This window comes from Eutrigla gurnardus (assembly GCF_963514095.1).
Source record: "Eutrigla gurnardus genome assembly, chromosome: 12".
Taxonomy (NCBI): Eukaryota; Metazoa; Chordata; class Actinopteri; order Perciformes; family Triglidae; genus Eutrigla; species Eutrigla gurnardus.
Window position 1 is genome coordinate 17,692,649 of NC_139926.1, and position 15,983 is coordinate 17,708,631.

The following is a 15,983-nucleotide window of genomic DNA, read 5'->3' on the forward strand; positions in this document are numbered from 1 at the left end:
AAAAGAAGAAAAGTGTATTCAGGTGAGTGTAAATACCAAACACCAGTCAGTAGAGAGACCGACTCTTGCCTCCCACAGTCTGAAATGTTAAAGGAATGCAAACTACATGCAAAACGTTTCAACTGAAAGGTCATGCAATATTTTGATGCACACTCAAAGCAAAACCACACAGCCCACCCTGCTCCTCGTCTCTCTGTTTTCATAACCAAATGTCTCTATCTGGTGCCATTTGAATATCTGTGACACTTGCGTGTTACAATTGTTTTATTTCCTGAGTATACGCAAAGCAGGCACAGTTATATAAACTGAATTTACCTGAGTCAGATTGTCAGATTATGAGAAATGTGTTACAAAAAGACACAGCAGGAGCGAACTATCTCAGCGTATCCTGAGCCCCAATTTATAAAAAACAAAGTATATGAATAACTTGTAGTAGTATTTTTTTCAACCACTTTTTGTGTAAGTGACTGATGGCAAGAACAAATATCAGAATCGGTCCAGCACCGAGTGAGAGCGCTGCATTTCCTCCCTTCACTTGATAATTGTTTGTCAAAAATTAAAGTCATATATATGTTTTTGCAGATTAACAAATACAATCTGGCAAATAGGGAAAACCATTGTATTTCATAGGCTAATCCTGCACTGCCGCTCTTGAATGCAACACACTAATTCTTGGAAGTTCATGTTGAAGTTGTGACGTTATTCTGTCACGCTAAACCACAATATATGCAGATAGTTTGATGTTTGTTTTTATTCGAACAAATAAATGACTTAAAAGTATGCCCAGGAGATGAGAAAATGTTCAATTTATCAGCCAAACCACATTCAGGACAAAACAGTCCCACAGGCACCTCTTATTCATGGTAATGACATGTGCACTGGCCTACAGTCGCACTCACGCTTTCTGTCTCCCTCTTTGTCTCTCTCTCTCTCACACACACACACACACACACACACGCACACACACACACACACACACACACACACACACACACACACACACACACACACACACACACACACACACACACACTTCTGCAAGGCTTCTCATGATACCATTTGTTGACTGGAGTGGACCCACAACAGTCATCTTTTAATGTCCGTGTGCATTTTCACGTATAATCATCAAAATGAACTGGTGACAGCGTGCTTTAACAGTCAGCATTCAAGCCGCGAAGGCTCAAGCATTTTCTGCGTGTGCAGAAAAGAAAAGACTGTAATTCCTTCTATGAGTCACATGCACAGTATCTGCAAAGAAATACAAATATGTGCACTTGAGCAGCCACTGTTTTGTCCTCAAGAGTCATCAGCCGTGGTTACGAAAAGGTGACTTATCAGGCATGTTTCTCACGCATTCAATCACAAGGAAAAATCCACAGGCATCTTTGCTCTGTTATTCGTGTTCCTCTGGTGACCTTTTATATAATATGGGTGCACTAAGGTCAACTCAAGCCTCTTTCAGCGCTTACTTGCGTTTTGAGGAGTCACACCTTCTTGTGCGGATGACAGTAAATAGGGGGTGTATGACAGGATGTAATGAGTCATGGTTTTCACCCGTGGACTTGCTGTTTGCATAAGTAAACATGCTGAGATCTTTACTGCATGTTGCATCTTTTTACCATGTACCATTTACCATGAACCATGTACCATGTTTTCAATTGTGGCTGTGCCCACTATTGAAAACAGCACCCATGGCAGGAATTCAAGCTTTAAAGAGAACCAAAGATGTGATTCCTTCAAAGTGGAGATCAAAACATTTACTTCTCTGGTGTCATGTAATAATGACTAACTAGATCTAATTAAGTTAACATGTCCCCTGGCTGCTCTCTGTAAACAATACATATCAAGGTCCATCTGGACTTCAAGATCAGGATCACAAGACAGCAGAAAAAACCTTTGAAGGTCAGTGTGTGTCTACAAAACAAGATTAAATAATGTGGGGGGGAAGGGGGAAACAGATCCCACACTTAGACTGAAAGTCCTTGTTAACTATTATTATGCTATGTGACATGTTTCACTTTTCACATCCACGGCGGTCTGTTTGTCTGTAGAAACACTGCTTTCCTTTTGTAATAGTTGTATTACAGTTGCTCCTACAAACTTCAACTGTCCTCTCGAAGACCTCTCACCAGCACTGATCTCTGTGTTGCACATCACAACTCCAAGTGTGATACAGTGTACTCTGCTGAACATCTGTTGAACCTGACCTTGACTCAAAGAGTCAGCCTGGCTCTTTGCTGAGTCTTTCCAGACTGGCTTGCACACGTTGTCACAACCTGATATTATATTATTTTATAACGTTTAATTGCATTTGATAAATTATAGTTTTGCCATTAAGTGCAAGGTCAATATTTGCAACTACATTATACATCATTATAATTTGACTTGCAAGCCATTGTGTAGCCTCCTGTGATCTTAGACAGGAGTAGAAACTGTGGTAATGTAATAACAGTGCAAACATAATAACGACAATGCTAACACACTGATGTTTTGCAGGTATTTACCGTGATTACACTAGTTTGTTAGCATGCTAAGATTTGCTTAACCAAAAAACACAGCTTTGTCCAATACTTTGACATCAGTCTCACGTATACGTTGTTTAGTGCTAATTAGCAAATGGTATCAAACTATAGCAAAAGTTAGCATGTTAACCAGCTAAACAAAAATAGCGAACATACCTGCTAAACATCAGCATGTTAGCATTGCCAATGTTAGCATTGAGCTCAAAGCACTGCTGGGCTAAACACAGCAAAACCGCTAACATATTATCGGTATCTTTTGGTATAGTATTGGATGCAGGCAGGGTCTGCCGAAAGATGCTACTGAATTGCATTGTGGGATGTGTTGTGAAGAGCCAGGGATTTTTTGGAGCTTTACACATAGGGACTAACAGTCAGGATAACTCTGCCTCTGCCGCCATTTTTACAAAAGAAAAATGTTAACGTTGTCAACTGAAGTTTCCCATGTGTTTACTTGTATGGTTTCTCTTCACTTACAACTGACGTAGATATCCGAAGAACAAATGAACATCTCTTACATGACTATTATTCAGCACAAAAATAATGCATGACATACATGCAAATATAGTGATGCTGAGTCAACCACGCCATGAATGTTGCCGTCCTGATTGTTTGCAATTTGTCCCAGGTCACTCCCCTTCTGCTCCCTCCACCGATTTTCAATAGCCGCTTCATGCATCCTGGTGAATCTGTGACACAGCTTGTGCTACAGCAACCGTCTTTCATAATCACCACAGAAACACCCTTCAGCTTATACTCCACACACATTAGCGTAAAAAACAGTTTATTTCAGGTCTACTGACAGGTAATGGTGCAGAACTTCCTGTTTTGAAAATGTAATGTGCGTACGATTTCACTAAGAAAGGTAGCGCTGTCTTTACACATTTATTTTATTTTCTTGTTTCATTTCTCATGACATGGGATGATCAATTTTGATTGTCCTTACTTTATAGCTGTTGGTAGCTTTTCATCAGTACACAGCATTGACAGTCCGCCTGGGGTTGATATTCTACTCACCGACCTAAGTGGATTTATTTTGCTATTCGCTATCGCAACCTCTGTCTGTGAAAAGCTCCTTTGTCTGATCATTTGGTGTCATTGTGTCTTGCGGAGGACAGGGGTACCATTCTTCTTTGGCAATTAACACTGGTCTGTCTCTGCTTGTTGACTTTGGCAGGCGGGGGCTGTCCTCGTGAGCTTGTGCGTCAAGCTACCATCCAGGAGGTTCAGCACCAGCCCTTCTCAAATAAACAATTTCAGTGATGAGTGCCTTACAGATCTCTCACTCAGACTCACACGTGTGCTTTTCCTCCCTGAGGTGTTTGTGTTTTGAATTCCAATATAAACAATACAACAACAAGTCACTGGTTTAACATGTTTTCTTGCATCCATGTTTAAGACTCAGTATTGGGGTTTGGGGAAATACACAATATTTCCAAGGGTGCAAGAAAGCTGGAAAACACTTGATTGATGTGACTTATTTACACAGCCTTTTCACTATAGAAGGGAACACAACATGCAAACAGATACACCCGATTATCTGTAACCTTCAACAAAAACAACAAATAAGCCTAAGGACTTGCTAAATGGTCAGAGATATGCCAATTTTAACAAAGAATACGTTGTATTCTTACAGTGTGTACAAACAAAGCATTATGTTCCAGAAACAAGGATCAGATAATAGCAGGTTGGAACAGGTGGTCTTTGATACAACCACAACATTTACATCAGCTGAAGCGATGCTTTTTTAATTTTATGTCGATGCCAGTGATGACGGCTTTGCCGCGTTTTGCTATAGTTTTGGTGCTGCAGGCCAAGCAAACCTGCGACATGGGGAAACATAATACAATCATCTTATGCAACATCATTCAATGCTCCAGTTTCTATACAATCTCCTTTTATGATCGTGATTCAAAACAATGTAACAAAAGCCTTTTTTCTGCAAAAGAATGCACAATGTATTGTTGCAGCCCAGCCGCTGATACAGTAATCCTGTGGTGTCAGTTATCTCAAGATGTAAATACCTGGGCCACCGCCTGTATCTGCACACCAGGCTACACAGAGCCTTTATGAATGCTTGTGTGCGCAAAAGCCCCTCGGGAGACGGAGCCATGTGCGTCATACCACGGATCAGCCTGTTATCCGGGGCTGGGGGGTGGCAGGGGAAGGGGAGGTGGGGGTTCCCAGAAAGGTGATAGTAAGCTTGACAAGAAGAATGAAAAGCAGATAGAGCCGTGAAAGGTAGACTCAGTGAGTGGATAGAATTCCAAAAAGATAAAAGACAGGGAATAAAAGAGGGCCTTAAACAAAGATACAAAAGGTGCAAAAGCAGAGAGAGAGCAGCGAGGAATATTATTAGAAAGAGGTCAGCTTTGAGTGAAGCAGGATTTTATCATGTAATGCTCTTATTTGGCCACTCTCAATAGAGGGTAGGGGTCACATAGAGAGTGAATGATTTTATTATATTCTTTTTTTTTTCTTCTTAAAGTCTGGGTCATTTTTTAATTGTCTCTCTCCACTTCATCCACACACACACACACACACACACACACACACACACACACACACACACACACACACACACACACACACACACACACACACACACACACACACACACACACAATCTGAACAAACAAGGGATTTACAGAATTGAGCTGCTCATGATGAAATGGATTTGATATATGGGACAGTGGAAAATCAGCAGAAAGGTAAGACCTGATTAAAATCATGTATATAAAACAAATAAAGCCATCACAGCCCCACCAGACTGCAGGTGAGGGGGTGAAAATATCAGACGACTACTGGGGGATTGAAAATAATTTAATGTGAAGGCACAAGACTTAGAGTAAAAGAGATAGTCTGCAACAAAACTGGATATTTTAAATGTATATATATTTTAAATATTATTATATGTGTATTATTATTAATTAAATATCACAGTTATCGTCAAAATCACTTTATTTCGATTTGCGGAATTCCACTTAAAACCACAAATGTTGAACTCATGACGTTAGAGGGAAAATCAGGGGAAATCAAAGTGGGATAACATCCTCTGGGGACCGTGACTGTGGTGGACCACCTGACCAACATTGCCTTCCCTAGAGCCATGCTGCTTTAGCTCAAATATACCACGTTCTGTCTCCAACATCATTTGTTTACTGCGGGGAGGAATAACAAGTTTGACCTGGACATGACACCGAGTCCAGATGGAAAGAAAGTGGCATGTTATTCCTCCAGGTGTTGCTGCGTCTCGTGCTCCTGATCCTGTCTCTCAACGTCCATATGGTCTCTCAGCTGGGCCCCTAAAGCCGGATAACAGTCCTGAACTCACCAGAGGAAGGAAGTGTAGAGAGAACTGGAAACACGTATATATGTACAGAGGGCAATGTTCGCAGATCATCGTTGTTAAAGGAAGCATCCACAGAGTACGGATTCACAAGAGAGAAAAAACAGTTGAATGTGCGCCTATCAGCGGATGCTTACACATAATTGGTGATTAGATTTGATGTGGGGAACATTATCAATTACTTGTCCTTCCACATATTCCTCCACCCAATTTCATTGTTTACCCCGGACTCGCCTTAACATCTTAACACGGTCTTAACTCACTTTGCTCATTTCCCCATTTACTTTGCTTAATTTCTTTCACCGGACCCTCCATCATCTCCCGACGCCGCTGACAGTTCGGTGCACAACAGGTTGAGTGAAACCTAATGTGTTTTTGATTCGGCGGTGGAGAGTTTGGGAGAAGAAGAAGCCAGAGAAAAGAGCAGCTAAGCGTGGATTAAGAAGCCTAAGCTGGGTGACGGAGGGTGTCTGAGAGGCAGAAATGACTTTCAGGACATCTGTGTGTTCTCCTGCTCTTGCCATGTGAGCGCTGGACCTTCCAGACCGAAGGGAAGGAGGGGAGGGGATCCTCTTCTGCACCATAGCCAAAAAAGGAGAGCTAGAGCTGGGGTCAAGGGGTCAGTCTTCATGATTTGTAGGATGAGTTGTAATGGTGTGACTGAACAAATTCCTCCAACTTTACTTTCTAACAAAAGTATATGTTGAAACATTTAACAAGCACTGAAATTACAGACAAATGCGTCAGATTTCATGTATCATTTGTTGTTTGTTTAAACTGACATCAACAACTTAGGTAATGAGCCATTTTCTCTGTAATTATTTTGGATGGATGAGAATGCTTGACAGAAGGTGATGTACTGATTATCACAAAGCTTTAATCTTCAGCTCCTCCGTTATCTTCAGCACTAAAGCACTTATGGGAGCGCACACATGCACACTCACATGCAAAAACCCATAGTAAGTGCAGGACATATTGTTTCCTATGCCCGTGATTCTGATGTGCCAGAACAATAAATCCGGAAAATGTGTTCCAGCTTCTCTCAGAGCCGTGAGATCATTCAGTCTCTGATACATTCCTCTGATTTAGAGTATGAAACTGCACACGCTTCAGAGAACAAATAAGAACACAATGTACTCAAAACGCCAGCATGCATAGTTGCTTTCATGTGTGGTTGAGTGGAATTTCAACACTGTGACGTAAAAAATGTACTGTCAGTGTAAATCATGAAACTGTAGGGTTAAGACTTGGTTTGGAGTTAAGGTGAGGGTGAACGTCGGGGTGAGACATGTTGTGGTTAAAGCTGAGTTGAAAAGAAAAATCATGTCACTAATGGTATGGAAGCTAGATACTCCTGAAATGCTGTTTCACCACAACTTTAACGGCTAGCTTTGTTTCCAGTGAATTCATTCAGACAGAATGCAAATCAAATTACAGATCCAGCACGATTGCATACAAAGTCAATGCAAATGTTTCTCAAACTATATGCTTCTGCAAATTTACACTAAAAAAGCAAAGCGAACATTTTGCTTTCTGTCTGAACACCTTAAGACAATACAATGTCCCCTTGTAAACACTCCTACTTAATATTTCTATTTTACTAATTCAACAGCAGCGTTTTGAAAGTGCACACTGTGAAAAGAGAATGAATGCTGATGAATAAAGTCTTCTAACCATCCATTTCATTAAAATACTACATGTCTGTTTTGCACACTGACTGGTGCAGCTGTCAGACATGCTGTCAGGCGTTTCAACTGACAGGAAGCCTGAGAGCTACCCGTTGTTTGAGATACAAAGTGTTTTGCATTGTGTTTGATTCTGTTGCTAAGGCAGTCGTGAGATAATAGCAGAGAAGAGATAGTTAGACACAGTTCCTCTTCTGTTCTTCATCCAATTTGACCTGCTCTCTTCATCCAACACCAGACCACCCACTGCTCATTTAATGATTAACCTCAAATACACTGCAGCACAAAGACCCCTCTTGTTTCCATCAGCTTTCAGCCTCCCACTCCCCCTTTTTCCCCTTCCAGTTTATCTCCTTTCGTTACATTCTCTGCCGTTAGTAAATGTCAGCCACTTAAGGCTGAAAATAAATATCCAAGGGAGCGCATCAGCCAGAGGAATCACCTGCCACGCTACGCGGCAGCATCTTCTCATCCTGTTTAAAGCACTCGATCCACATTCAGACACCATTTTTAGCAGCAGAGGTAAGAGAGATGCCAGACTCACAATTGACACAATTTTCTTTTTAGTGCTCACGAACCTATTATGAACACAACTCATATTTCTCTCTAGTTCTCTCCTTTGGCCACCTCCAGTTTTAGCATATTTGAAGCCTCGTAATTTGCAGCTCTCTAAGAAAATGTCCTCCTCATTTTTCATGTCATCTATGCCTCCCACATCCCCACTCCCATGAGTCAAATATCATTATCTCGTTGTGATATTCGCTTTGTGTAATTAGAGGCAGGTGCGTGGTGACATTTCTGTAGCCTTAATGATGTGCTAAAGAATAAGCTGGTGGAATTGTTTCCTTGAAGGAGCGACAGTATAAATACACCGGTTGGAGGGGTCAGGTGGGCGGCTGAATGCCACGTAGCACCAGATTTTCCTTTTTAATTAACCGCAGTACAAATTTCCTTGTCCATATAATATGCTCCTTTGTCATTTTAGATAGGCCACATGGGTTTCTCAGTATTCTTCCACCACAATACAAATAATTGCATCTCCCTTCCTTCATATCAAGTCTTTATATGGAATTCACTGTCACTATTCTCTCCTTTCCTCTTCCTCCCCTTCGACCCTCCACACTTCTCCTCCTCCTATGGCAGTGAGCGGACTGCTTGGTCAAAAGGAGGTATGGACAGTGATGTCAGCAGCCTGCGTCAAAGTCTCTGGGGCACGTTTACAATCCCCTTAGCCGAGCTGAGCCTCCCATCGAGATCATTGCGCACCAATCAAATTTGCACTGCCAGCGGTGGCTCTTTGTGTATGCACGTCAATTTCCTCCTCCTATTCAATCCCTCAGTGCAGAGACCTTTGTGTGCAGCACCTTCAGCTAAATGGACGCATGCACACATATGTTGAGGACAGACATACAGAGTCCTTGAGGAAAATGACGCGTTACCTTGAATTTTCTCGTCACAGAATTTCTTTCTGGCTGATCATTGGAGGTGACTGAATCATTTCTGATGTGTACCGGTCCAGCATTGTTCTCCCTGTGGGTCATAGCTTTTGCTGTGAAAGAGAGAAAAAAAGGAAAAGAAAACCCCTCAGTGGCCGACTATTTCTGCAGACTGCAGTTCTAATGCTTCCTGTGTTCACAGGCACAGATAATAAAGGATTGTTGTCCTGCTGGATGTGTTGGGCTTCCAGTGAAATGAGTCAGCTGCAGTGTGGTTTGCGTTTATGCTAGACTGTATCATAAAGTGGCATAAACACTGACCTCAGTGCAAGGGCGCAAATTTGGTTTCAAAGTTTGTTGGGACAAAGGGTGGGGTTGTTTACGTCAACAACGCTGGTAAATCAGAGGTTATACAGTTAATTTTGGCATCAATGTACATTTTGTGTAATCAAGTATTGAGTTATCACAAAATTGTGACTTGTAATTTACAAAAGCACAAAATCAAAATGAACGCAGCAGATGCTGAGTTAACATTTAGTCTCTATGGGCAAAGCTCCAAAAGTCCTGGATCTTGTTTCCCACAATGCACCTCAGTGACTCCATTGTTAGACCCTCCCTGCGTCCACTGTCATGGCAGCTCTGTGAGGCTGTGCTGAGGCTTTGGGGTAAGTGCTTACGTCAGCATGCTAACATGCTAACAATGACAATGCTAACATGCTGATGTGTTTGAAATTCATTGTAAACTTAGTTTAGTATGTTAGCATGCTAACATTCACTAGCACTAAACGCAAGGTTCAGCTGAGGCTGATGGCGAATTACTTAGTTCTGAACAAATTAAAATATAACCTGTTTATGGAGCTGGATCAACAAAATGATCAGGATAGGACTAGCAACTATGAATTTTTCAAAATTTGGATGGGAAAGTGAATGATTGACCTGTTGGTGACACTAGAAGAACTCAGTGTATTCTTTGAGACTTTACAAAGTTCTTCCAATGTAATTCAAATGTACTTTACAGCTGTTTCCCAGTCGAAAATTTTACAACTAGTAAGTAATAAACTGAACTTCATTTGTGTAGTCGGTGGTGGACCCCTAATTAAGCTGCTGCTGTATGTTGGCACGGCATCACGCACAATGACGTAAATCTGAAGCTTATATATACACAGCAGCCTTAACTGCAAGCATTACGGACAGATGACAGTCTGTTACTGTTTTCCACTCTGATTGTCAATGAGCTCTCAGCATCTGCTCCGACTTGCCTGTAACATCCATCACAAGGTTTAGCCAGACTGCAGAAGTGAGAGGAAGGGAGTGTGAGGTAAGCCATTAACTGGTTAGAGCTGTCAGAGGGGCTGTGACCGCACAAACAGCGCTTGTGCTGCATTTACGTCAGGCAGCAGCTGTGGTTCCCCCCCCCCCCCCCCCCCCCCCCCCTCCAACACTCTGAGAGTCAGCCAGATAGGCTTCAGGACTAAGAAAGAAAAACACTGTGAGGAGCCATGAGTTTTTATTTTGCAGACACGCTGTTACACTATACAATGGAAACACACAACATAGACACACAAATTAAATTAAAGTGGTTAGCCCATGGCATTTCCACAGAGGTGACGGGGAAAGATTCATCCACGTACATACATAAAGCTTCCATAATCCACGACATGACATCTGCCATAATCCTCCTTGGTATTTCACGCACACGGCTGAGTGATTATAACAGGTGTCATGTCATGTTTAAGACAGGCTTACGCTGGCTTTAGCCTGCATGTGTCTACTAGCAAACGTAAGTGTGCACGAGGGTGTGAAATCACGGGGCTGCAGACTCATAAATGGCGTTTATTGCTTTAATTAGGGGTTGTGTACTATACTTGGGGATTTTTAACATCCCACTCTTAATTATCTGGGAACTTTAGAAGTGCTTAAAACTTGAGACAAAAAAGGGGAATAAAACTGAATGTGCTGGAGCTGCTCAGGGTTACCAGGAGAAACAATCATCTCTGCAATAGAGAGAGTAACGTGTATGAACTGTATAGTTCATATTTCTCTCCTTACTACAGAGGACAGTCTTGTGAGATGTTCTGAGAGGTACAGCTTTGAGCTGAATGCTAAAATCACCATGTTCACAATGACAATGCTAACCTGCTGATGTTTAGCAAGTATAATGTTATACATACTGTATATATCATGTTCACAATCTGAGTTTAAGGGTTACAGCATCCTCACATGTGTTAATAAGCACTGAGGTACAGGCTGATGGGATTTTTTTATTTTTGGTAAGTTGTTGAGAATCAAGCAAAACCACAAATGTTATATATAGGACAACAGGATGGTCTGTGTGTTCAAATTTCCTTAGAAACTTTTTGACACACAAGAGAAAAGCCTGTAATATACACGTATGCTTTGAGCTCTGGCCTTTTGTGACATTCAAGCTCATTAGATTAACATTAAAACAACCCCCAAATAGACATCAGATAGACAAAGAAAGAAGGAAAAACGTTGTTAATCACAACCTCTCTGTGTACGAGCTGGTGCAGTGCTGGCGTCAGAAGCAACTGATGTCACCTCCAAAGCTACACCCATAACCCCCCCTCCCCTCCCCTCCTCCTTCTCCAGCATGTCCAGAAAGACTGCATCACTGCTGGGCTTGATGATGCCTTGTTTCTCCCTGGAGGGCTTCTCACCGGGTCCATGGTGACTAATGACCTCCTCTTCCAGGTATATCTCTGTAGTCTGGTATTTTTTTTTTTTAAATAGACTGAGACAGGTGCAGTGTTTGGTGTGTTGTGACCTAATGAACATATGCTGCACGTAATCTACAGTCTATTGGAGACAAAAGACCTGAGTCATGCAGAGAAACGAACAATGCGATGAAAGCACATAGAAGACAAAGCAGTATACAACAGCATGATGGAGACTAGATGATACAACAGTGTGTGTGTGTGTGTGTGTGTGTGTGTGTGTGTGTGTGTGTGTATGTGTGTGTGTGTGTGTGTGTGTGTGTGTGTGTGTGTGTGTGTGTGTGTGTGTGTGTGTGTGTGTGGATATCTTACATGACCGGCCACTGAGTGATGATGTGAGAATATCCCATTGTACATCCCTATGTGTCATCGCTGGCAGCATTATCAACTTTTGTTTGACAAATAAAGACAACTTTTGTAATGGTGATGCCACTTTTCAAACAGTAATTAAATCTGATTAAATGCAATACAACAGGGTTGAATAAACAAAGGATAAATCAATATTGACGATGAACATAAAATACTGCATTTTCATTTAGAGACCATAAATGAACAAAGATATTCTTGACACGGAGCAGTTGAACCAATACCAAGGACCATCAATTTTCAGAAATTTTAAAAGCAACTACATGCACGTTAACAAACGCTAAGATCAGGTTATTAAACTTTATGAGCAAAACCAGTAGGTTTCAATTTGCTTTGCGGTCGTGTGATGTTTTCTTTCAGGAATTGTCAGACAAAGCAAACTCCATCTGCTGAGGAAGACCCTCAGATCCAACTGAAAGTTCCAGAAAATGACCTTCTTCTGTTCTGTTTTTCTTCTCTTCTTGTTCTGGTCAAAGTGTTGGATTTGCTAAAATGACACGGGAGGATCACTGTGCTGCTTCATTGAGCTTTTCTATGTTTACTCATCGTCTGTATTTGATGTCTTCCTCTTGTCTTTTACTGTGAAACCTTTTGTGACATCTTGAACTAAAAAGGTGTTCCATAAAATAAATGTTATTCACTTAAATTTGGGGACTAGTTATCAATTAAGACTATATCAAGAGCAACCTTAATAAAATAAAAGTATTCAAAACTTCAGCATACATTCCAATCACCTATATTTTCTGATTTATTTATTATATTTGTGTGAATTTGGAGAGTCTCTTCCCTCAAATTGTGGCTTTTCAAGAGGTCATCGTTTTGACTAGCAAGTGTTAGCAAATGAAGGTTACTTCAGTTTGGGAGATACTTGTAGTTTTAAGGTTAAATACCATTCAAATGATATGACGGTCATGCTGAATAGTGTCTATTTAGATTTATTGTTTTCATCTGAAAAGACTGATGTAATGTAAATGGTCAACTATAAGCTTTAATTTAACCACATACTACTAACAATACTATTCCCATGATCCTAGATCTAAGAAATGGCACGATTCATTGCAAAGAGCTCCTCTTACATGACCGAATGCTGTATTTTTGACTTTGGTTTGTGTGAGCTCTCACCATGAGGAAATATCCCAGCAAACCTGTTCACGTATAAATAACACAAATATTGACTACTAAGGTGTTCCAACCTCACTTTGAGAGAGCACTGATGAATGTGGATAAGATGCTGTTCAAATATTGTTCATACTTCACCTCCCGCCGTTTGTAATGCTGAGACCTGCAATACCGGTCAGTCTGAGGCTGGGAAAATATTTAGTTCTAGAGGAAGCTCGTCTTAGGGGAAGGATTTTTACCTTTGACCTAGATAAAGAAAGGCAGGAAAGGGAAAATACTTGGGAAATGTAGTGGCTTGTTGCAGCACATTATAACGTGATACCGCGTGTTTTAGGAATGTTAAAGGCTACTTGTGTAGTAAGGACATGAACAAGACGGGGAGGAGTCTTTATGTCAGAATTATAAACACTTTTCATTTCATTTTCATACATTTCCTTCATTTCATTTTCTTGCTGCGACCAAATGGATGTTAAATTCCATTCTTCACACTTTTCCCAGCAAACTCCAAATAGTCCACACTTCTTATCTGTCTAAGGGAAATAAAATGTAATGAATAATTTTCCATTGGTGTTGCTTTTCAAAAGTACTGAATTATAAACATCTGAGATGCACAATAGGACGTCTTACACAGAGATATTTTATGATCCTAATTTCTAGCTTTTCATTTGGGGTCTAATTTTTGTAAAATATTTGACACTGCAAGAGTAAAGGTTTTGATAATAAAAACATTGGAGCCTTCAGACATAGTTGAGTCTGCAACCAAGACCAGAGTGTATAAAGACTGAGGTTGAGATCAACTCCAGACCAAGGCCACACAAGTGCAAATCCCACACTGCGCGCCACACTTGTGATAAATATGTGGAACGAACCATCTGAAAGAACCACATTCCCATAAAAACACACCAAACATTTCTCTTCATTAACCTGTTTTATTGGTGATAACTGCAGATGTCTCAGTGTACCATGAGAAATGGTGCAACGCTGCGTGATGATCTCGCTCGTTTGAATGTAGGTCCAACATCTATAACCCACCAATGGCCCTGATGTTTACCCGAGTGATACCGAACACCTTTGCGTCATTGCTCTTTCATCTGTGCTGACTCAGTGGTGTATAGTCAGACGTCAGCAAGCGATCCTTTGTGCTCCTTTAACGCCATGCGAAGGGAAGCGAGGAAGACCATGTGTGTGTATGCATGACAAATGGGATGTGCTGTGCCACTTGAATGGCAGAAGGACGCATTCGCTCTTTGAATTGATCACGTATAGTAATCTGATCTGTTTTTTTTGTTTTGTTTTGGCAGAGCCAAGGATTCGCTTCCGTCACCCCAGCGGGATGATTTGTGTCGGCGTAAAGGCAGGACTAAGTGGACCGTAGTTAGCTCGAGCTTTGAGTCCTGATCTGAGCAAACAGACAGTAGTCAGGTGGGATATTGACCCAGGCCGATAAGCTATCAGCGGACATTCCTGTGTGGATGTGCAATCAAGGTCAGCGGCAGAGATCAAGTCACAGAGCCTGGCAGCAGGTCCATAAATTCACATCGGAGTGACGCATGAAGAGACAGAAAGATAGATTATTAGACTGACTTGACACTCAACAGGATTGAATGTGATTCACCCACAAAGAAATGTACACTTACAGCAATCTATTAGGCCCATTATTATTTTCTTTTTATCTAAAATGATTTTAAAAGTCAAAAAATACAACTGACAGAATATTTTTCAGATCGTTTGCACTCAGAGATTCAAGCTGCCAAAATCAAAACCAAATGATGTATTTGCTTGTTTGGCTCAGTTTGCTCATCACACTGGTGGAATGATGACAAGTGAAACTCATAAAATCAACTGTAAATGCTATATTATTTCAGTTCACATCCGTTGATATTGTGTTATGCCACAAATATGTTTTCCTTTATTACAAAGCTTATTTTATTAACACAGTTACTGAGCTTCCAAACGCTTTCTAAGGAGTGCAGCCCTGTCTGACATTAATCACACCGTATCATTGGGGTGTGTAAACGATGCACAACATAGTTCAGGCTCTCCTTATTGTACTGTCTGACAGTCTTAATACCCTTCATGTTTCACTACGGCCTTACATGACCCACTTTTAGCTCAGCGTTCACCAGGGACGGCCAAGTAAACGTGTACATGTACACACTTTAGAATGTGTGTGATTAGAGTGAGCGTCTTAAACCATAAACCATAAACGCCGACCTACATGTCACATACTTGCTAAAACTGGGTAATGAAGTGCCTCCACACACCATGTTGAAGGTGGCGTTGGCCAATGAAGTGGAGAGTGACATCACCGCTGTAGTATCAGTGTGACGCACTTCACCGAGGTTCATTAACATTCTCTTCGTTCCAGAGCCTTTCTCACAGCAGAAACCAGCTCCGGAGCTCGCCCTGTGCACACTGGGATAGACTCTGGCTCACTGTGACTCCCACAGGATGAGCTGGTTTCGAAAAATGGATGGTTGGTGCTTTAGTGTAACAAACCAGACAACCAAGGGGACAGTCCACTTTCTTCATCCATGTTTTTTTTTAATCCGAGCGATTGATGATGGCACTTGAGTGAAAACAGGAAAATACCATGGCTTCATATATCATGTCAGAACTACATCTAAGACTGCTGATATTAATTGGCATTGAACCATAATTGGCTTCTTTTGGCTCAGGAGGGAAAGCACTACATCATGCGGCTATGATGACCTACTTCAATCAATACCTCCCTCTTGTGTACGGATATAAAACTTCAGCCAGAAAACAGTTCT